The sequence below is a fragment of the Alligator mississippiensis genome, chromosome 10, assembly GCF_030867095.1.
Source record: "Alligator mississippiensis isolate rAllMis1 chromosome 10, rAllMis1, whole genome shotgun sequence".
Classification (NCBI taxonomy): Eukaryota; Metazoa; Chordata; order Crocodylia; family Alligatoridae; genus Alligator; species Alligator mississippiensis.
Genome location: NC_081833.1, coordinates 35,323,162 through 35,347,048, shown reverse-complemented (window position 1 = coordinate 35,347,048; position 23,887 = coordinate 35,323,162). Strand labels below are relative to the sequence as shown.

Sequence of the window (23,887 nt, the reverse complement as noted above, 5' to 3'; positions counted from 1 at the left end):
GGAAGCAGAAGATACATCCATGCCCTCGGGCAGCTCGCGTGGCAGAGCCGACAAAGCTGCAGGGAACAGCCGGCGGGCAGCGCCTGGGGGTGGAGGCTAATGGCCAGCTGGGGATGTAGGAGAGAAGTTGGGCAAACGGACTGAAATCAGCGCTCCAGTGCAGTAGAGACCAATTCCCTATGAATGCCTCCAAATGTTGCTTCTGCCATGTCACCTACTGTGGGGACAACCTCAAGCTCAGCCAACCCTGAGGTCTCCCTGCTGTGGCAGGGAGCTCTCGTTGAGGCTGCCCTAACTCAGAGCCCACCAGGACCCACCCTAGCCCAGAAATTGATAGATCAGAGCTTCCAGGGTCAGAGATGAAGCAGTGAGAGGGGAGGAGCAGGGATCTCCCCCTCCCTAAAATTGCACCCATCCCCTGCTCTCAGGAATGCCATCAGGTCCCTAAAAGAAGCTCCAGGCCATTCCCTTCCTTTCCCTCTGCTGACCCGTACACAACATGTGAGCAGGTGTTCATGTGGCAAATATCCCTACAATGGGATTAGTCATGTATCTCTGTGCACTGCCTCTCTGCAGTGACTTCTGTTCAGGACCAGGAGCTCAGTATAATAACAACAACAAACTATTTATTCTCCAGGCAACAGAAGGGAGAATGCAAAGAGGCAGGGGTGATAATAAGGGAGGCCCCTGTGTAGCACCAGTTACAACGCAATCAACACATCCACTCTGACCAGCAGCTTTTAGCTGCAAGCATTTTACAAGGCACATACATAAATCACCACAGCAATGGCACCACTTGTGGGGTGGCACCCTGCACAACTGGCAGAAAGGAAGAATAACTTGACCCAACAATGCTGAAGCGACTCATAGAGAACGTGCCATGGGATTTTTAATGCCAGTGCAGGGCCCAACTCAACTTTTCCCTTCCAGGGTGCAAGATTGCTATTAATCAGCTGGGGCTGCTGGCATCACGGTCTCTCACCCATTCGTTTCTGCCTCTAAGCCAGCCAAACTGTCTGCTGCTTTCTTTCTTGTTCACCATGCTACGTACTGTGCAGTGGTTCATGAGACCACTCTGCAGCACTGTGCCTTGGTCAGGCAATGAAGAAGCATTTGGCAGTGCCTTGTGACCAAGTGCTCAGGGCCAAAGCAGAAAGCAGAAGCAGAGATGAAGGTGGCCAGAAGGTGAGCTGGCATCTAAGCAAACAGAATGGCAGTTTCACTTGAACCTTCCCAGATACTGAGACTGAGACCCAACCACCCTCCACCCATGCTTTGGGACACAGTATGGTCAAACCAGCTCCTAGCCAAGTGGCTTCTGAAGTAACTAGGACTCTCCTGGTTTTTCTTCATGTGCTGGAGACTTTATTTCCCCAGCACTACTATCTTAATAACCTGTTACAGTCCCATTTTAATAACTGGACCACAAATGAGACCCCTGTCCTCTGGTCACTATCAAAGTCAGCTCTTTAGCTCTCTTACCATGACATACTTGCCATGCATCTGTGCATTAAAAAGACCCTCTGCATAAACTCACAGGAGTCCTTGGAAGGAAGTCCTCAGGGGTGGCCCCCAAAAACCTCATAGGAACTGAGTTTTACAAGGTGCAAAAGCCAAGCACTATTCCACACAGCATCTTCCCTGTACTTCCAGCCCGCCAAAAACAAGCACACTTGATTTACAGTCTTGTGGAACCCACACCTGGCTATTAGCAATTGTGAAACTGAAAGCAGCTAGTCAGTTTTGGGGGACCATCCAATCACACAGTTTGCAAATGCCACAAATTTGAGTTTAGTTTTTCAAATTTGGGACAAAAGTCCCATTTCAAGAAGTCCATGGGGACACAGCTAGAAATGTGGATATGTCACAGAAAATCCAGGACAGCTGGTCACTTTGCCTTGTAAGGCAGACAGGTGCTAGCCCCATGTTACAGATGCCCTAAGCCCAGAGGTGACATGCCTTAAATCACACAACCCATCAATGTCAGAACCAGGCATCAAGCCCAGCTGCTGTGACCAGCTTCAGTGTACAATCCTTCTAGTGCAGCTGGTCCAACAGGGTGTGCACCACTTACATGCCTCCAGCACAAGTATTAATTCCACCTCCTCCTGCCTACCTCTCATCATCTCATCAGGTGCTACTGCTCTCAGGAGCTGGCTTTTTGTGTTTACATGTATAATGATAATGCCTTCCTGCTGGGGAGCTGCAATGGGATGAATCACACTTCTATTTGTTATTGCTGAATTTCTGATCTACAGCCAGTGTCTGATCCACAGATAATGTAATTGTAAGGCCATGTAGGGCAGGTAGAGGTCTGTGGCCCAGATCAGCAGGTAAGGGGCAATTTTTACCGTTACAGATATGCCTCAGCAGCCTAATCTCCATTTTTCATCTCAGAAATATTTGCAAAGGCAAAAAAGGACTCAGAGCTATTTTCCATTTCCCAGCCAGGAAGCTTTCTCTGTATCAAATCCCCTTCTTCTCACCAGAGGGAAACATGATGCCTGATAATTCAGGGCATGTGGGATTTTTTTTCTGCCCCTGAATATAATATTTGGCTCAGATCAAGTATAGTTTCTCTTTGATCAAAGGTATCAGGCCCTGTGCCAGCACCTTCAGCCTATGGATCTGTTCACCTAAACACTGTAGATCACTGCTACAAAATCCCTACAGCTCTCCAATTGACAGTAAATTCAAAGCTTGCAAGGATGGAAGATGCTATAGACACATGGAACAAGTCAAACAGGTCTCCTGGATTTGATTGTCGGAGACGAAAGGCCAAGCCAGCAGAGAACATTCCTGCATAACCACATGTAAAGGAGCAATAGCCAAGAAGCTGTCTGGGTGCCCAGAACTGCCTCCTGCTGGTGCAGAAAGCTGGTGAAAGGCTTTCATCCCTGTGAATTAATGAAACTAGCAATATCAGCAAGTGGGATACTGGTGGCAGAGATCCTGTCAGCTTGTCAGGGCAGTTGGGAAAAACATAATCTTGGTCCTTATGCTGAGCTGGAATGACTCCTGAATGTAATCTTTAAGAAAACTGAAGCAAAAGCTTTAATGGGGGACTTACCGTTAAGTGAGGGTGAAAAACAAGACCGCTCAGACTGCCCTTAGAATTTAAAAAGAGAAAGAATCAGTGTTTTATATTACCTCAGAATGTTCCCCTGCTGGGTTCTGTAGAAGTCACTGTCCCAGGCTTGGTCTCCTGGGGAAATAAAAGAAAAGACAATGACTCTACAGAAATTCAGGAAATGCAGGAAGGTCATTCTGCCCCCTCCCCTCTGATCCTAGCTTTTGTTTGTTTGTTTCTGCTGCAGGAGTCTTGAGCTCCAGTCCTGGAGAGGCTGGAACTGTCACTAGCTGGAACAAATTCTTGAGCCAAGAATGTTCTTTGATTTTGAGCCTTCTCAAAAGGGAAATACAAAACACAAAGAACCAATCCTGGAGCACCCAAAGGAGTCCACAAGACTGGTGCCTGGGAGCCAGGCTGCTCAGCACCAGCACAATAGCTAGCGGACCAATAGCAGCTCTTGAGAATGCTTTGTGTCCTGGGATGGTATGCAGTTCTGACAGAGCTGGCTCAGCTTTAAAGGGTAACTTTATACTGCAATAATAAACAGGGGTGGCCAAGCTCCTCCCTAGTGTCACTCCGCTGACTCAGACAGGGTGACACTAGAGACAAATTTGGCCCTAGGAGCTTAAGAACATCTGGACCCAGACTCTGTTCTCAGGAAGAGTGATGTAAATTTGGAGTAACTCCATGGCAGTCAGTGGCTTTCCTCTGGGGTAGGCTCTGGTAGATGGTCCTCTTTTTTAGTACTGATTGCCTTGTTCATTGCTATATATGTTTGAGGGACATCATCAATTCCACTTCCTTTCCTAGTTGTTAGAAATGCTGCAATGTAGAAAATGATGACTTTGGCCTTCACAGGCAGCTTATGCTGCTCTCCTGATTGTGGTTCAGTGCTTTGGGTATCGGGAATTAAAATTGCTAAGAGTAAAAGTATAGAACATGGCCTTACTGCTATGACACAGAAGGAACTGCTGCCTGAGGATTCAGAGCAGAGATGCTTCTCTACAGGATGGTATGTACCTGGTTTCAAACAGCTAGACTTCAGAAGCTGAAGTCTTCCCTGAGTAAAGCAGTCTTTCCTTTATGGCAGGTAGGTCAATAGTATTTAGCCCCACACAGTTCAGCTGGCCTGTCAAGAAACCAGATCCTCCCATTTCCCCAAAATGAATGACAGAGGACCTCTGAGGTAGATCTGGGTTTGAGCCACAGCCCCTTTTTCTTCTGTGGCATGAGACAGGTAGGGGACTCTGGCACAAAGCAACTTTGGCAAAGGCTGAAGGAGCTGGGCCTAGTCCTTCTCACCCACTAAGGCACAAAAGGTGTGAAAGAACTCCATTCCCAACCTCCTCTTTCCTGCATTTTTTTTCCTTTCCTTTTTCTTTGTCCTCTCACCTGCCTGTCAACCTGGTTACCTCAGGTTACTGTGTATCTGATAGACTTCAAGTAAGAGGGTGTGAATTTAACTTCTCTATTATTTAGCGCTCTGACCTCATGACCTGGGGGCAGGGGCTTAAGCCCATGTCACTCCTCTAGGTAACTGTGATGTTTTTCAAATTGACTGGTCAGCATCAAATGACACCTGTCCCTGACCTCTCTCTCTCTCTTGTCTACAGGCCCTGTGTGTCCCAGGCAGCACAGGACCCAAGGGCCCAGATAAAAACCTGAGTCTGGGTGGGGGCAGTGGTTACTCCAGGTTTGCGGGTGTGCTCCAGGAAGGGGGTCGGCTGGACATAGGTACCCCAGGGGAGGCACTCGGAGCTTGGTTTTTGGTCAGGTGCAGTGAGGCAGGTGGCTCAACGTAGGAGTGCCCCCTGCTGGCCTGACACAAAGGGTCTTAGAGAATGAGAGAAGGGGCTCTGGGCATGGGGAAGCCCTTCTGCCAACAGCAAAGGAAGGCTGCCTTGGAGCTTCAGAGTCCATCCTGGAGCTCTTTTGCACCTGGATGCAGTTTGGCTCCCTGCACCCTCTCCACCTGGCCAAATTGTTCAGCTGTGGTTCCAGCAGGAGCAGGAGTAACTGTATCTATCTTGGCAGGTGCTGCAATCTCAGTGGAGATCTGAAAGAAGTGAGTCAGGAGCCTTGGGAGACAGGAACTGCTGGGAAGGATTCCATGGACAGACACCCACTAGGAAGGAACTGGTGAGTGATGGGAGAGGAGACCTGCCCCAGCCAGCTTGTCTCCATAGACCCTCTCAGCTTCACTGCCAGCACACCAGGCAAACTGCACCAGTTGGGCAAGCCTCTTGACTGACAAAAGGAAAAATACTGTTGGCCCAGAGTGAGGGGAATGCCCCACAGTGTCCCAGGTACAGCAGAGCAGGGCTGTCTGAAGAAGCTGAATCCTCCTCCTAGACACCAGCTGGGTCACACTCCTGCCCACTTCCCTCTTCCTATTGGTGTAACCTGTATAACCACCAAAGTCAGGACTTGTTAGGCAATTTAGCCTCCTCCCCAGATCAAAGTCTCAATGGCAGGGTGGGAGCAGGGGGAAGGGTTCTCAGCACAGAGAAAACTCCAGACACCAGGAGCAGCAGCTGCTTGTCATGAGACTGTCCATAATCCAGGAAGATTGTGGACAGCTGCACAATTGTAACCCAAGGCTGAATCTTCCCCACATCCCTCTCCCAAGTCCTGGTGGGACCAGCAGTTTGGCAGCTGCTCTACACAAGTGGAAAATCCAGAGTGAGGAGAGTGAAATACAGAGGATGGAGCCGACCCAGGGAATGGTGTCTGGGTCTCTGACACTAGGCTACTCATACAAGTGGGGTCCAGGGCAGGAGTGCCAGGGAACTGTCTTCTGATTTCTGATCCACGGCTTACATGCTTAGTGCCATTGCCAGTGTCCTTCCCAGTGGTGAGCCTCCCCACATTATTTGCTCACACATAGGCTTGTTGCCAGTCCTAGCAGAAAGGTTGAGAACCTCTCTGAGAGCCACTCTAATTAAAGCGCCTTCAGTGTCACATGAATTTAGCATCTCACACTTCGAAATGGTAGTGGAGGCGTTTTAACTAAAGCCAGCTTGACAAGCTTTGAAATGTGGGGATGCTGAATACATGTGACGCAGAGGCTGCTGGAGCACGCTAATTAGCACGCTCCAGCAAACACACAGCTGACTTGATTAATCGAGTCTGCTCTGACATGTGCTAATTAGCATGCATTGGAGCAGAGGTCCATCATGTCTATAGGTGCCCATGGTGCCTCCACACTCATCCCCAGTGAAGACCTGCTGGAGTGGGATGATGGGCTGTTAGTGGGGAAGCAGCACAGCCACTGGCCGTGTGGCTCCTGTTCAGAAAAGCTGTCAGTCTCCATGGCTGTCAAGCCATGCCTGCCTCTTGGGCTTTGCCTTTGGATAAGATTGACAACTCACTTTTCTTTGATCAGCCTGAAAGCACTTTGGTTGCAAAGCAGTGAAGGTCAGAGTGGACTGTGAATGTCTAACTCTCCTTTGAAATGAATCGCTTTCAGGTCCAGGCTGAGGCCACATTGGTAGTGAAGGGTCTAGGTCTGAGGTCAGCAATGTTTTTGGCCAGAATGTTAAAAACACAAGCAACCTCAACTTGTAAGATGTTGAAGTTCCAGGGGCATATGGTGGGAGAGCCACAAGGGGCCTGACTCTTGTTGTGGCGGCACAGCCCAGCCCCTTCCCTGCAGTCCACCCCTAGGCACATGTGCACCTGCCACCAGCAGCACACTTGGCCAGAGCTCTGTGGACCCTGGTGCAGCTGCTTGCAGCCTTCTGGCTACCTGCTACAGCTGACCCAGGCTCTGGGCAGGTCCCTGCTGCCTGCCATAGAGCCCGAGCTGCTCGCAGCAGGCATCAGGGAGGCCACAAGCAGCTGCATCAGGGTCTGTGGGGTGCCAGCCCAGCTCATTATTGGTGGTGAGTGCACTCATGCCTTGGGGCAGATGGTGGGGAAGGGGCTGGGGCTGTGCTGCCACAAGGATCAGGCCCCTTGTGGCTCCCCTGCCATCCACTCCAAGGCATGTGTGCCAAGCAAAATGCCTTCATGTGCCACACTCTGACATGTGTGCCACAGGTTGCCTACTAGGGGTGTGCGAAGCAGGCCTTATTCGATTTGGATTTGGATTTGGCCTGAACTGGGGACAGTGATTCAATTAGTTAATCCAGATCACTGTCCCTGGTTCGATTTGGCCGAATCCAAGTCTGAAGATTTGATGCTGATTTGGAGAATCAGTGATTCAAACATAGACACAGCTTTAAATGTTTTTCCTACATACCTCAAGGTACCAGGCACGGCTCGTGAACGCTGCAATGCTGGGATGGATGGAGCGTCCCATAGGAGTGCAGGGGGCCCCCCATGTGCTCAGTAGCAAACCTGGAAGTGGACCGGAACTACTTCCAGGTCCACAGGGGAGTGCACAGCCCCTCCCCCACCATGTGCCCCCATCTTGTTACTTGGCCATGGGGAGACCCTGGGTGCCCCCCCAGACCCAGGAAGCACCAGTCGCCAAGCCAGGGGGGCACAGAGGGGCCCCCCAGCATGCTCCCTGGCAGACAGAAGTGGACTGGAAGTGCTTCTGGTCCACTTCTGGGTCTGCTGCCAAGTGCGCTGGGGAGCCCCCCATGCTCCTGTGGGATGCTCCATGCACCCCAGCATCGCAGCATTGATGAGCCACCTGCTACCTAGAGGTATGTAGAAAAAACATTTAAAGCTGTGGCTATGTCCAAATTGCCAAATCTTTCCAAATCTCTCTGAATCGATTCAGAAGGTCCCGATTCAATTTGAGAGATTAAAGTGTCCTCTGATTCGATTCAGATTAGGAGATTTGGCCACCGAATTGGGCTGAATCTCTGCCGAATCGAATCAGGGACCGAAGCTTTGCACAGCCCTATTGCCTATCCCAGGTCTAGTTGTTCACTAGGTCTCCTCAGTACCCAGCCCTCTGAGTATGCCTCTAGTCTGTACTGTAAGAGGGGGAGGGGTCTCCACCCACTTGTATTTCTCTTGATTCTCTGGGGCTCAGCACTGCGACCTGGGCCTGCAAGCTTCCTGACACCTTCAACACATCATCTGAATAGACTGTAGCTGGCCTATCTCCTAGCCATGCCTAGTAATCACATTTGTGCTCATCCTTGTGTCATCTCCTTGTGCTTGTGTCCTGGCCTGATACCATACGTTCTATCACCCAACCAGGGGGTGGCACTCCTGTAAACCAGCCTTCTCTCTGCTCCTAGGACCTACGGGGTTATTATTAGATAGTGACTTATGCACAAAGTAATGAAAAGGAGCCCTGGCTAGGGTAGTCCAGGAACACTTCTGATGCTTCTTCTGTGGCAGGAGGGAGAGCTTTCATGTCAACTTGGAGCATGCCAAGTCACAGCCCCTCTTACAGAACCTCAGCCAGGGTTTTCAGGTTTTCATCAGCCTCCTCCTGGTCCTGGCCACAATGGCCACCCCCCAACACAGGATGAGGAAGGCTGGGGGGTCAGGTTCCCTGTAACAAGGTAAAACCTCTTCCATTCCCATTATTACATTCCCAGGCAGAGTTCCTCTATTCCAGGGGTTAGCTGACATTAGGAGCAATGGGCCAAAATAATGCTGTTTGCTCTGTGGTGGGCCAGCACTTCTGACCTAGTCACCACCACTGCTTCTTCCAGCCGTTGCAATATGTACAAATAATCCCCATCACCACAGAAGCCCCTCACTGCTTATATTCAGGCCAGATACCTTCCCCTGGTCATAGATTGCAGATCCCTGCTCTAGTCAATGTCCTGGTGCTCTTTGGCCTCCTCAGCAGAGTAATGGGCATTGTTTGGGCATCTTCATCCAGTCCTCTCATTTGAACCTGTGAGTTCCACTCCTGCTCCTGCTTTATCACTGTTTGTCCCATGAAATCAGCTGTCTCCCTCAGCTCTAAGGCCCCTTCCTCAAATGGACGAGACAGGCCTTTGCCCTAAATGGGTTTAGTCTGTCCTCAGAATCTGGTGGGCTGGCTGCCTTCAGCGACACTAAATTCAAATTTGAAGTAAACAAATGAAAAATCTTCCTCAAGGAAGAGATGAGAAGGCATCCATGTGTCAGCACCTCCCCAGTGATCAGGCCTGTAGTCACACAGCTGGCAGAGGAAAGGAATCTCTGTATCTATGGACAGAACTGTGCTATACTTTGAACTCTCTCAACAAGGAAGAATGTTGGAGACATACTTCACACAAGTCTTCAGCCATCCTTTGGCACCCAGTCTTTCACTTGCTGGAATCAATATTTCACATGATGTTGCTACAGTAAATCATAGAATCATAAAATCATAGAAAAATGAGGTTGGAAGGGACCTCAGGAGGTCATCTAGTCCAACCCCCTGCTCAAAGCAGGACCATCCCCAACTAGATCATTCCATCCAGGGCTTTGTCTCAAAGAAGTCATGTGCCCCAGCCCCCAAACCATTTTTATTGCCCTCTGCTGGACTCTCTCCAATATGTCCACATCCTTTCTGTAATGGGGGACCCAAAACTAGACACAGGACTCCAGATGTGGCCTCACCAGTGCCAAACTGAGAGGAAGAATCACTTCCCTTGATCTGCTGGCAACGCTTTCCCTGATCTGCTGGCAAAGCTTTCCTTGATCTGCTGGCAACACTCATGATCTAAATGTCTAAAGATCTAAATGTTCAGATATTTCTGTTTTCACACACATTGATTGTGCCTTGGTCCCTGGTATAACTTTAAGAATCCTAGGGAAGGTGGTTTCATATGCCTTCTGCTTTCAGGTTTTGTTTCTTTTAGAAAAAAGTTGGTGATTAAACCTTTGGGAAGTTTTGGAATGGGTTCGACATCTATATTTTTAGGTTGACCTTTGTCCATTTCACTTTGAAGAAAAAATCTACCTTGGCTCCAGATGCCACCTAACACTTCTGAGGCCAATATTCTTTTGTTTGTTGATTGGAGAGGACAGGCCAAAATCAGACTCAGGCTGGAAACAAAGTATGGAGGAACTGTCAGCACACCTCAACATATCACACAGCTGTCCCAGATGGGTCTTCCTGCTGTGTATGGTGTTTAATCCTTTTTGCCCATTTGTAACTTGGCTGGCACTTACTTTTCCTTGCTCTCCACCAGTCTGTAACCTTCGGAGCTGGCTTGTCTTTGTATGGTGGGAGACTGAGCTGCAGTCACATGGGCTAGGATGCTTTTGTCAAGAATTCTATATAAAAACTGGATTCATTTGTAAAGCTCTTTGGGAAAACACAGTTATGAAAGATGCTATTATAAAAACAGACTCTGATCCCAGGAACCTTTACTAAACAGAAGACATCTAGTCTGCATCTTATTGGAATCTGACTGAGTTTTCTTGAAATCCAAGTTAAGACCCGTGAGTCCCCTGACTTCAGTGTGCTTTTATCAGCGATGAAATGGAATGGACGAGTCTAGTGACTGCATTACTGGGAAACAAGAGATTAAGACCAATGTTTTCTCAGATCAGGTGCCTGAGTATAGGCACCTCAGTCTGTATCTAAGAACCTGGATAAGTAACCTCCTTTTCAAATGGGCATTCACAGCCCTAGCCATGCCAATGCTTGCTGCAGGGGCCCTGCACTTATAAAGAATTTCAGGGCACTCATTTCCTACTACATTTTTCTCCTTCCACTTCTGTAGGTTGCAAGGCTGGGCTTTGATTGTTTCCCCATGCAGCTCTTCTCTGGCCTTCCAGCGCTGACAGGAAAAGTACTAAAGCTAAGGCCTGGCAGGACTCTAAGAACTGCCTAGAACAGTTCACGATGGCAAGACCCCAATGTCACCATAGTGTCAACCCAACACGCTGGGTCCCACAATGCAGAGGATGGAGGACACTGATCTCAGAGCTACCCCACCATGCTCTGGCTCCATTTCTCACAGCAAGTGATGGGAGCAGCCAGCCCACAACCATGCCAGCAATTATTCTGCCAGCCTGCTGCTGCAGGATTGCCTGTCTGACAGGCAAAGCCAGGGAAGGACTGTGGAGATGGCTTTAGAAGACAACAGGGCTGCTGCTCATAGCTAACTCTCAGGCTGGTTGGGTTGTCTGAGGAAGGGGCCTTCATGTAATTCCCAAGCAGCCATGGGGAGACTGGTGCTGCTAGCCCATTCTGGGAACTCCCTCCCTCAGGTTAGTCCTGTCTTAGGAGGGCACTGCAGGCACCACTATGGAGCACTACGTGGCAAGCACACTCCTCCTACTAACAGGAGGGATGGTCTGGGCAGACTATAGATTTCTATAGCCTCCTTCTATAGCCTCCTCTCCCCTGGCCTGGCAGCCATCTTACTGGGGGCAGGTGCCAGGAATGCCAGCCAGCAGCTGTTGGGATATGGGCAATCTTAGGCAAGCTGGGCTGTGTGATCTGCTGCTTGCCAGAAAAGATCCACAAAGGAGGGAAAGGCACTGAATCCAAACCCCAGCTACAGAGACCTCCTCCATCCACACATATGTATGCCTTATCCACAAGGGCCTCACAGGACAGTACATCCCCCTCTATTTTCCCCACACATCTTTCCACCAGGCAGGAAGGTGGAAAAAACACAGTCTTTTGGCTGTCGAAAGGCTCTTAGGTGCTCAACAGCTGGAGCTAAATGTGCTGTGGTCTAAGGCAGGGTTGCTACTGACTGGAAGCCACTACAAGAATGATCCACAGCAAAAGAGTGAATGATGCTGACATTCACATGGTTGTCATTAAGACTTCAGACTCAGCAGTCACATTCAGGTGGATAGAGCATGTTACTGCTCTCAGAGCTATGATGTCTACATACTTAGGCCGACACCATGCAGTTGGCTACCCTGGTTTGTGCTTTCAGTATTATCCTCACAAGAATGAGGGCTAGAAACAGAAAAAAAGCCCCAGATCCCAGAGTATAATTGTCAAGGGCTATGAAACAGCCAGGGTACTGGCTGTGGAGCTAGGAAGGTGAAGGAGCATAGACAAGGCCAGGTACAAAAAGGACCAGGTAAAAGGCTGGAAAAACAGCTCAGAAACAGAATGGTGAGAAACTGAGAAGGGCTGGGCAAGGGTACAGCAGGGGGCTTTGCCCTGAGAGCTAGGCTTTCAAAAGTGCTGACTCCCTATGTGCAGCCAACAGTGACACTCAGGCACTCCTCAGCCTGTGGACCATCTTGGTGTCTTTTGTCAAGAGCTGGAGGGACGTCTTTATGGTGATGGGTGATTTAGCATGGTCCTGAGAAGGGCTTCCCCACTGAGTCCTTTACACCTCAACCCAGATCTGATGGCTCCTGAGCAGGGTCAACAATCTATGGCCCACAGGCTGGATCTGGCCCATGGAGACATTTGATCTGGCCTATAAAGCAGAAGCTTGGGCAGCATTCGGCAGCAGGGGCTTTGGTGGTGTGGCACAATGTCATACCATAGCTGGGCACTTTATCCATGCTATTTCATCTGGGTCCTAATGGCAACCCACATGTGACCTGGGCTGGGTCATCCCAACCTGCTACTGGAAAACATTGCCAACCCCTATCCTAGAGGCACAGACAAGTTCTTGGGAAAACCTCAGTGCAAATGCATAGAGCTGTGCTGTGGGCAGAGCTGGTCTGCTCTGCTCTCACTTCATGTGCAGGCAGAGCTATGGCTTAGGAGTCAGTAGGAATATTTACATGCATGCTTTAATGTGCATTAACCTATTTTAACGTACATTAAAGCATCACAAAAAACCTATGCTCATGCCTGTAGACATCTTGCAGGGCTGTTTCAATGCGCTGTGCATCACTGTGTGCATATATGCTGTATGCTATGGTAAACTGCAGCATGTGTCTTCATATGTATTTATGAATAGAGTGCATATGCATGAGTGTAGTCTTTCCTGCTGAAGTGTGTTATTACATGTTGTGCTGTGCTGCAGGGAGGTGCACTGTGTGTGGCTGCAGTCCTTTCTGCTGACATGTATGTCAGTGTATGTTGTGGTATGTTGCAGGCTGGATGGGGAAGGAAATTTGACAAGGTACACTCTGCAAAGCCCCATGGTGGGAGCTGGGACAGGCTATGATAAATGCTGCAGGGACATAGGAAGCCCAGTCCCAGCACTTGTGCTTTGTTCCAGGTGATGTAACCCCTTCAGGGCCCAGCTGGAGAGAGCCCAGCTGGGATGAGCTCACTGCCTGTGGAATGTGTTGTAGCTGCTGCCTCCAGGAGACAAAACTCAACAGCTTCAAGCCTCAGCACAGTTTGGCAGGGGGCTTGGAAAGGAAAACAGATGAAATTTTGTCAGCTGGGCCAGGATCTGGAGAGAAGAGTGGTCTCCTTGGGGGCAGGGGCGTGGAACAGCTCCAGCACACACATAGGAGCTCTCACCTTGTGGCCAGGGGAATTCACATCACCTCAGCTTTCCAACCTGTAAACTACAAGAGATGCTATTTATTTTCCTGCCTCCCCGGGGGGGGGAGGACAATCATGGACTGCTCTGCAGAAACAGCAAGGATCAGCTCTGGGAAGAAATGTGATACAAGATCCACCCTCTTACTTATAAATGTACAGATCTTTGTAGGTGTCTAAAAATAACCCATCTTTGGCGAGAGAGGCAGCGAGCTGCTGGGAAGAGATGGTCTCCACCTCTCTCCCCTAGGGAGGAGGCTCTTCTCAGCCAGACTGGCTGACCTGCTCCACCGGGCTTTAAACTAAGCCCGCTGGGGGACGGGGGGACGACCGCCACTGCTGGCCCGCTGAGCAATCCTTGCAAAGCCAGCGGATCATGGCACTCAAGGGAGCCCGCCCCAGCCCCAGCCCTGGTAAAATCTGTGGGCAAGGAAGGAGCCCCCCAGGGTGCGCTTGCCTGCCTGTACACAAATGCCAGGAGCTTGGGGAATAAGCAGGAGGAGCTCATCCTCCTGCTCAGTGCAAACAATTACGATGTCATAGGGATCACGGAGACCTGGTGGGACTCCACCCATGACTGGACCACGGGGATAGATGGCTATACCCTGTACAGGAGGGATCGTGTAGAGAAAAGGGGCGGGGGTGTGGCTCTCTATGTTAAGGAAAGCTACGCGTCCCTGCAAGCCGATATTGGCGACCAGGGTGGACGGCTGGAGACCCTCTGGGTTAAAATCCGTGGGGAACACGGCACAGGGGACACAATGGTGGGAGTCTATTACAGACCTCCCACCCAAAGTCCTGAGCTAGACCAGGAGTTTGCCCAGGAACTGGCTGAGGCAGCTTGCTCCAGGACCATGGTTGTCATGGGTGACTTCAATTACCCAGACATCTCGTGGGAGGATCGCTCAGCAAAATCTGAGCGGTCGCAGAGCTTCCTCTCATGCGTGGATGACCTCTACCTGACTCAAGAAGTCTATGGGCCAACGAGAGGCAAAGCGCTGCTCAACCTGGTACTGGCTACTGGGGAGGACCTAGTCGGCGACCTAGTGATCGATGGGAAGCTGGGTGACAGCGACCACGAGCTGATCACCTTCACCATCCGCCGAAAAGCTGGCAAGTCGGTCAGCAACACGCAAGTCCTTGACTTCAGGAAAGCCGACTTTGACAAGCTCAGGAGGCTTGTCAGTGAGGCCCTAAGGGACTGTGACCGCAGGGAGAGGAGAGTTCAAGAAGAGTGGTTGCTCCTCAAGGGAGCGAACCTCAATGCACAAACTAAGTCTATTCCATCTCGGAGGAAAGGCAGCAAGAGGGCACAGCAGCCCCCCTGGCTCTCCAGGGACCTAGCAGACCTCCTAAGGCTAAAAAGAAAGGCCTACAAAGGATGGAGGATGGGAGTCACCTCCAAGGAGGATTATTCTGCACTGGTCCGGTCCTGTAGGGAGCAGACCAGGAAAGCCAAGGCTGCAACTGAACTCCAGCTAGCTTTGAGCATCAAGGACAATAAAAAGTCCTTTTTCAGATATGTGGGGAGCCGGAGGAAAAGCAGGGGCAACGTTGGACCCCTGCTGAACCAGATGGGGCAACTGACAACTGACGCCCAGGAAAAAGCCAACCTATTAAATAGGTACTTTGCGTCGGTCTTTCATCAGCCCCATGGGACGCCTGTGCCTGCTACAGGGCCGGGAAGTCTGGGTGAGGGTGATCCCCTGCCCTCCATTAATGCTGACTTTGTGAAGGAACATCTTGAGAAGCTGGATACCTTCAAGTCAGCCGGCCCTGACAATCTTCACCCCAGGGTACTCAAGGAGCTGGCGAGCATCATAGCCCAGCCTCTAGCGCGGATCTTTGAAAACTCTTGGCGCTCTGGTGTAGTGCCCGAAGACTGGAAGAAGGCCAACGTGGTGCCTATCTTCAAGAAAGGGAGGAAAGTGGATCCAGCTTACTATAGGCCCATCAGCCTGACTTCTATCCTGGGGAAGATCTTAGAAAAGTTTATTAAGGAGGCCATCCTTAATGGACTGGCCGACGCCAACATCTTAAGGGATAGCCAGCACAGGTTTGTTGCGGGTAGGTCTTGCTTGACCAATCTCATTTCCTTCTACGACCAGGTGACCTATCACCTGGACAAGGGAGAAGAGATTGATGTCATATATCTTGACTTCAAAAAAGCCTTCGATCTGGTGTCCCATGATCGTCTCTTGGAGAAACTGGCCAATTGTCGCCTTGGGTCCCCCACGATCCAGTGGCTGGAAAATTGGCTCCGGGGTCGGACCCAGAGGGTAGTAATTGATGGAAGTCACTCATCGTGGTGTCCTGTGACCAGTGGGGTCCCCCAGGGCTCTGTCCTTGGACCCATACTGTTCAACATCTTCATTAACGATGTGGACACTGGAGTCAGAAGCGGACTGGCCAAGTTCGCCGATGACACCAAACTTTGGGGCAAAGCATCCACGCCAGAAGACAGGCGGGTGATCCAGGCTGACCTGGACAGGCTCAGCAAGTGGGCGGATGAGAATCTGATGGTGTTCAACGCCGATAAATGCAAGGTTCTCCACCTTGGGAAGAAAAACCCGCAGCATCCTTATAGGCTCGGCAGTGCTATGTTGGTTAGCACTATGGAAGAAAGAGACTTGGGGGTCATCATTGACCACAAGATGAACATGAGCCTGCAATGCGATGCTGCGGCTAGTAAAGCGACCAAAACGCTGGCTTGCATCCATAGATGCTTCTCAAGCAAATCCCGGGACGTCATTCTCCCCCTGTACTCGGCCTTAGTGAGGCCGCAGCTGGAGTACTGTGTCCAGTTTTGGGCTCCACAATTCAAAAAGGATGTGGAGAAGCTTGAGAGAGTCCAGAGAAGAGCCACGCGCATGATCAGGGGTCAGGGAAGCAGACCCTACGATGACAGGCTGAGAGCCCTGGGGCTCTTTAGCCTGGAAAAGCGCAGGCTCAGGGGTGATCTGATGGCCACCTACAAGTTTATCAGGGGTGATCACCAGTATCTAGGGGAACGTTTGTTCACCAGAGTGCCCCAAGGGATGACGAGGACGAATGGTCACAAACTACTACAAGATCGTTTCAGGCTGGACATAAGGAAGAATTTCTTTACTGTCCGAGCCCCCAAGGTCTGGAACAGCCTGCCGCCGGAGGTTGTTCAAGCGCCTTCATTGAACACCTTCAAGATGAAACTGGATGCTTATCTTGCTGGGATCCTATGACCCCAGCTGACGTCCTGCCCTTTGGGCGGGGGGCTGGACTCGATGATCTTCCGAGGTCCCTTCCAGCCCTAATGTCTATGAAATCTATGAAATCTATGAACCATCCCCTTCCTAATAGCCAATCAGCCCCCCTGTACATGGAAGACAGAGGTACACAAACCTCCTATGCCAGCAGCATCCATGGCCACAAAGACAGCTTGGCTTTGCTTGTGATGGCATCAGTATAGTTCTCAAGGGCCCAGTTCACACAAAGTGAGTGTGGATGGCCACTGTGGCTCAAGGGTGTTCAGAAGCAGGTCCAGGATTTTACAAAGGGGGTGTGAGAGCAGTGACCAGTGCTGCAGGAGTGGCCGCACCCCCTGCTTTCGGCCTTCTCTCCCACCACCACCAGGGCGAGCCGACTGTGCCACAGTCTGGGACTTTTTAAAGCCCCCAAAGCAGATAAGAATTCCACTCCCTTCCCTTCCCTCCCCTCCCCTTTCCCTTCCCCCATCTGCCTTTGTCCCTATTCCTGCTGACTTGGGAGTGAGGGGAGATCCAAAGACATTTGAGCCAGGCTGCATGGGAGCTGGGCTCATCCCAGAACAGCAGCAACAGCAGTGGGTGGGTGGGTTCTTCCTTCCTGTGCTTGCTCCTGGGCAGCAGAGAACACCTGGAGGGACCAGGCAGGGAAGGGGAACCTGCCCACCTGCTACTACTTCTACAGCTGCTACCCCAGGCGGAGCCCAGCCCTTGTGCAGCCCAGCTGGAGCAGGACAGGAACTCTCTTTGCCCCCAGGACAGTGGGGACCATGGCAGTGGTAGGCGGGGGAGGGGGAAATGGGAGGGGAGGGAAGAGGATATGCCTCTGAACACCGAGGGGAAGGGGTTGCGGGGAAGGGCCTTAATAAGTACCTTATTCAGGGACTTTAAGAAGTCCCCAGTTGCTGCTCCTACCATGTGGTCAAGAAAGGGGTGGGGGAGAAGGGGGATGCAGCCACACCACTGAACCCCTTTTGGATCCACTCCAGCAGAGTTTTACACCCCTGTAAATGCCTACACAAAGCAATAGTGGATTGAGCCCTTTGATGACTCCAAGATTTCTGTGGAGGGCTTCCCACTGCACACCATCCAGTCATCATCACCACTGAGTGCACTAGATGGGACAAGGAAATCTGTATGCAGGGTCAGTTGCTGCCCTTGGCCTCCTTCCAGAGCATGCTGGTAGTGTGTGCTCTGTGCCACCAGTCAGCAGGGAAGACTATTCTGACTCCATTCCAGTCCCAGCTGGGGACCCTGGCCAGTCAGCTCAACCTACAGCTGCTCAGGCTTTCAGCTCTGCAGTCCTCAGGATGTGAGTCAAGATAGCATCTGTCATGGGAGATTTATAATACCACCCCACTGGTTGGGTTATCCAACCAGGTCTGAACTTAGACTTTGGGTTGCAAAGCCTGTCTATATCCTGCCTAAGCTAAAAGACACTTCACTATCGACAGGGCTATACTAGGATCAAACACTATCTACAGCGCAGCCACAGCTACAGGGTATAAGCTCCCAGTCTACAGGCAGCTCTAAGCCTGGTCTGAGCCATCACACTCAAGGCAGAGCAACCATGCTTGGGAGAGAGTCACCACACTCTGGGGTGGGCTGCCATGCTCCACAGGGAGCAACCACATGCCAGGCTGGGCCGTTTCACATGGGGTAAGTTGCCAGGCCTGGGGAGAGTTCCCGTACTCAGAGTAAGTGCCATGTTGAGGAGTGAGCTGCCAGGCTTGGAGGTGCACTGTGCTCTGAACTGGACGCACGTGGAAATTCAGTCATCTATTGATGTTAACTGTCATGGTTGCCAACTCATGCTTTTTAGAGTTAGAGAATGGGGCAGGATGCACTGGGCAAACACACCTGAAAAGGGCTTATTCTGGATGCATGCATGTGTGTGCACACAGAGAGCAAGCAACTATGTGGGACAAGATGCCATTCTTAAAACAGCTGTTGTGCAGATGAATGCAACCCTCTCACAACGTTGTCTTAGCAAGCCAGCACAGAGAGTACATTGGGTGAAAGGCTTGGCCCTGCTCCTCTCCCCCCCCCCAGCACCATGTGGCACTCAAGTGTGCTGACAGAAGGGCCCAGCCTGTTGGAGTCCTGGTGCTTCCTCCTTTCTCTGTCTCCTCATTCCAGACTTGCCTGGAACAGTACTTGAACAATTTCTCTCTTCTCCCAGACAGCTCTGGTGCAAAAGATGGCCTAGAGGCCTGCCTCTCTTTACCAGCAGTCCCTGAGCCAATTCTCCTGAAAGCCTGCAGTTTCTGTGATCTTTGCTGTTTCTGAAACATCTGGCCCCTGTACAATCTATCCACATGCTAACCCTGGCGCTCTTAACCCTCAAACTCCCAGATCCTTGGGAGGGGCAACCCTGCTGCACCCTTGGAGTAGCATGGAAAACAGCATGACACACAGGAGTGTATAGGATGGGCTCCCTCTCCAGTATTTCACCATGTCTTGCACAGAAGCACCAGAAAGAACACCACAATGGCCCAGCACTCCCCAGAGCTGCCCTCACCCTGGCACTCACAGTTGTGGTCACTGTTTGTTCTGGGAACAAAGGACTGGAAGGGGCCTCCTAGGCCCCAGTTTGTACAAGGGTCTATTTCTCTCACATACCACCACCCCAGAGCACCCTATAAAAGAACTGCTACAGCATGCCACAGGCAAAGAGCAGGGGACCAAGGAGTCATCCATACCTTACCACTGCCATGGAGGGGAATTTGTTGGTGTTGCCACCCAGCTCTGTTCTGACTTTCATAGATACCCATAAGTTCCCTCTTCTTCAGATTTCATCACAGTATGCAAGCAAACCCTGGCCTTAGTGAAGCCAGTGGCTAAACCCCCACTGATTTCCAAAGGGCAAAGTGCCACCCTGATGCAACCCAGCAGCGGTCAGGCAGATCTCACAGCAAAGTGAGGGAAAACTGCAGACTCATCAGAAGCTAGATGCTGCCATAGCATGCCTGCAGGATGATCAACAGCACTGCCATGGGTCCCCCGTCCCTCTAGCTAGCTGCCTTCATGCCACAGGCAAGGAATCTGAAGGGCAGCAGAAGCACAGCCTCAGAGACAGCATCAGTGCTCTGCCTTGGCCAGGAATCAGCAGAAATCTCTGCTGGGGGGGCAGCAGGTGGGGGAAAGTGGAGGTAGGGAGGCAAGAGGAGCCCCAAGATTTCTCCCTCTGATGGGTTCACTTCTCCTTAGAAGAAACGAAAATAGAAGCAGAAGAGGCTGGTGCATGTCAGGGATGGCCTGATCCAGTGAGACCTTTGTCCAGAGTGATTAGCAGGAGCTAAGAGCAGTAATGCCTTGCTTCACCATTTGGCAGGCGAAACAGCCTCATTGCAGGCAGGCAGTGCCCTCTAGGCCAACTGCTTCTCCAGTTTGTTCCAAGTGAATTTGCAAACAGAGGTTAGCTTATTGCAGCTTGACCTCAGCACAAAGGCTGCTAGTGAATGCTGCCCTCCTGGGGCAGGCACCAGGTTGTCCCAGCCAGGGCATGTCCCAAGCTGTGACTCCGACACAGATCTACTAGTGAACATTGCATCTTCCAAAGACATGTGCCCCCCTGCCTTTGACCCCTTTGGGAAAAGGCAGTTTCTCACCAGATAACCACACATGAAGGATGCTGGCAGTGGCAGAAGTGCTGTGAAGCAGATGTCAGATCTGGAGTAGATGTCATGCTTGTGCTAGGTGTTATTATAACAAAAGAGGTGGGTACAAACAGACTAGAACTATGAAAATTGCCCTCTCACTGCGCAAAGTGAAGCAGTAAAGATTCCAGCCTGGGGATCCCCGTTCAGCTACAGCCTTAGTGAAGCAGCTGGAAGGACTTTCAGAAACAAAAGTTTCAAGCAAACATTGTGGCTTAAAAAAGAAGATTTGAGTAAATAAGAAATCAGCTTAAAGGCTACCAGCATCCAGGTACAGGAAGGCACAACTAAGGGCTCCCTGACACCCTTAACTCTTCCCAACTCACTAACTTAGAGGGTATCCTTTTCTAATTCAAGGTGGGGTGTGAACAAAGGTTTGTTGAGAGCATGGGGATGCCCCCTGCTATGGGTGGCAACTGTCTGCCATTTGGGAAAGGCACTTCATGGGCACAAAGGCTGCTTGCAGATGTTACAAAAAAAAGAACAAAATCATGTTTTACCAGAAGAAGCAACGTGTTACTTCAACCCAGCTTGGCAGTATCTGTAAAGATTGGGCACTTCAGTCTGACTTTTTGGCACTTTTACCTAGTATCTGATTCAATCAACTATTAGATAAACATGCCAAAAAGCCCCACTGAAGAGTCCAATCTTTATAGACATTGGATGAACCAGGTTGAAGTAATGTGCTTTCTGTTCTGGGCATGCATGGGGCTCAGTGCAGGAACGCATCCAGTTTAAAGTAAAGCACCATTTTGGGGGGGTTTTTACGTCTGCAAGCAGCCATAATGCATTAGGTCTATACAGACATGGGGCAAATTAGACACTGGTCTAATGATCATACAAGATCAACACAATTCAATACCAAAGTCAACTGGATGGAGAGTACAGACTGCAGGAGAGCTTCTTTGGGATCACATGTGAGCAAGGTTTTGTGGATGATCATTCTGGAAAGGATTCAAAGAAAAACAGAGCAACACATGAACAGGCAGAAGTTGGAGGTGACAGGGACACAAGAGATCAAATGATAAGCCTTGGATCGGGATGAGCAAGGCCTGCACACTTGGGCAACCATTATCTGTCTGCCTTGCAAACGTTGGTGAGTGAGGCATCTGATTTGGCCAGTTACAGCTGACACTGCTCAAGATGGGATTCCCACTTAGTTCAGCTCCTTCATAAGCTCTATAGCAATTAGTAGCTGGCTGTAAAAGTGAGAGGAGTAATGTCAGAGTGTTTTGCAGTGAGAAAATGTGTAAGACAAGGGGGCATACTGTCATCTTATCAATTCAACATTCTACCAGAGATGGCAATGAGGAAAGTAGTGGGAGGTTTTAGAGAAGGCGGCAGGCTGATAAATAATTGGAGGTATGCAGATGATGCAGTCTTGATTGCCGCATCACCACCTGAGGAACTACAGAACTGGCTAATAGGTTGCATGCAGTAGGAAAAGAGTATGGACTGTCAATTAATATCTGTAAGACAAAATATTTGCTATAAAAGGGACATGACCTGTAGATTCTGGTGGATTGAAGGGTTGTATATCTTGTCTGAATCCCTAATCAGAATCATTCATGTGATGGGATATTTGAAGGAGATTAGGCACAGCAAGAGCAACCACAGCACAGTTATCAGGATCTAAGGAAAGCCTGAAAACAACAAATCAGACATTTGAAGACAATTGCCTGGACAATAGCTGTCTATGGCTGCAGAGGCTGGACCTTGAAAAAGGGAGAGAGAGTCAGGACTAGATTCAGCATGCCAGAGAGACACTAGTCTTAGCAAGGGGCAGAGAGCAACTCACTTGGCACAGATACTGTTGAAACACAATGACACTTCTGTCACGCAACCCTTCAGTACTGAGACACTTGGCTCTAGCAGTGTGCTCTTTGTATGTGACTGCTGGGGGGAGCACACATGGGGGGAGGTGTGAGTGCAAGTGTATATGTGCACGCATGTGTGCATGTGTCTATGTGTGAGTGCAAGGGTGGATCCATAGGGGGGAGGAAGGCAGGTGCAGGCATGCAGTCACATGCACTTTGATTTCTGCTACACACAGGGCACATTTACATGTGCCTTCTGACTGTGCAGTTGTTACTGCATAGTCCCAGTGGCAGACGGGTCATTTCCAACCCTACTGTGCAATAGCAACAAGCAGGGGACAACGTAGCATCTTGTGTAGACATGCCTGCAAAGTTTAAAACAAAATGCCAGGCAGCGGCAGCAACATTTCTAGTCAGACAACAGTGAGAGAGTCAATTGACTTCATGGCTTATTATAATCTATCTGATTCCTCTTAAACACTCCACCCCACAGGTTTTAACAGTCCTCTTTCCTTTTTAATGGTCTTGGTATTCCAGTATCGAGCTATCCTTTCTTCAGCAATTCTGCTGTCTGTTAGCTGTTCCTGGTAATGTAGCTCCTATTTAACAGAAATGCAGACTGTTTTTAAACTCTAGCTAAAAACATTAACTCAGTTATGGAAACATTAACTCAGGTGAACATTAACTCAGCTGTGGAAATAGCTTTCATTGTGAAGCATTGGATGCACTACCAAGATGCTCAAGAAGGCTCGATTACGCTTTATGAATCTGAAAGACATGTTTAATTCTAATGACTACAGGACTAAAGAAACAACATCTCTTGATTATTTTGCCTAGTTTATTGTGTTTATACACACACACACACAATAATATATATACATATTAATATGATACTGCAAATTAATGCACAATTCAGTAAAATTCATTTGTTTTTTGCTTCATCTTAAACTAAATAACATAGCCCTAGGTTTCCAGTATATTGGTAAAACTTGGTCTCAAATCAAACAACAACTGCGCACCAGAATGAACACACACCAGAAATCTATTAAAGACAAGAATACCCAATTACTAGTGGGGGCACATTTCTCACAAAAAAAACACTCTCTCTCCAATCTCTCAGTTCTAATCATCAAAGGGAATTTACAAAACACTTTTCACAAACGAGCCTATGAACTTCATGTCATCAACCTCCTGGATACAAAAAATCATGGGCTAAATATAGACATTGGATTTATGACACATTATAACCTGCCTGACAGCTGATTCTCCAGGTACCTCTCCACTATTTACCTGCTACATTCATCCCCCTTCCCACCTCCACCACCCCCCAGCCTGTCTGTCACCCACTGACTCCTCAATTTACATCTTCACTGACTGCCTGTCTTGCATCCATACCAACCTCTGGCTTCTTTACTATTCATTCCATCCAGAAAGAGTACACACCAACTACAGATGCTTCCTCAGCCTGATGAAGGGTTTTTAAACCTAAAAGCTTGCTAAGAAAAAAAATTCCAACTATTTAGTTGGTCTAATGAAAGATATCAGAATTTCCCAAAGAACCTTGTCTGCCTATGTCCTTAGACCAACACGGCTACACCCCTGCAGTATGTGTATGTCTTTCATGTGTTTGCACATGGGGATGCACATAAAACCATAGAGAAATTAGGGTTGGAAGGGACCTCAGGAGGAACCATCCTCAACTAGATCATCCCAGCCAAAGCTTTGTCTAGCTGAGTCTTAAAAACCTCCAAGATTGGAGGTTCTACACCCTCTCTGAATAACCT

General features: G+C 49.7%; 1 protein-coding gene across 2 annotated transcripts in view; it reads right to left on the bottom strand.

Moving 5' to 3' along the window:
* The window catches only part of RIPOR1 (RHO family interacting cell polarization regulator 1), a 136,449-nt gene that overhangs the window by 95,891 nt on the left and 16,671 nt on the right, over nt 1-23,887 (bottom strand). The window contains exon 2 of one of the 2 annotated variants that reach the window (XM_019488994.2): nt 3,151-3,205. The exons of the other annotated variant lie outside the window; for it this stretch is intronic. The gene's annotated coding sequence lies outside the window, so the exon portion shown is untranslated. The remainder of the gene's footprint in view (nt 1-3,150; nt 3,206-23,887) is intronic. 2 annotated transcript variants of the gene reach the window in all.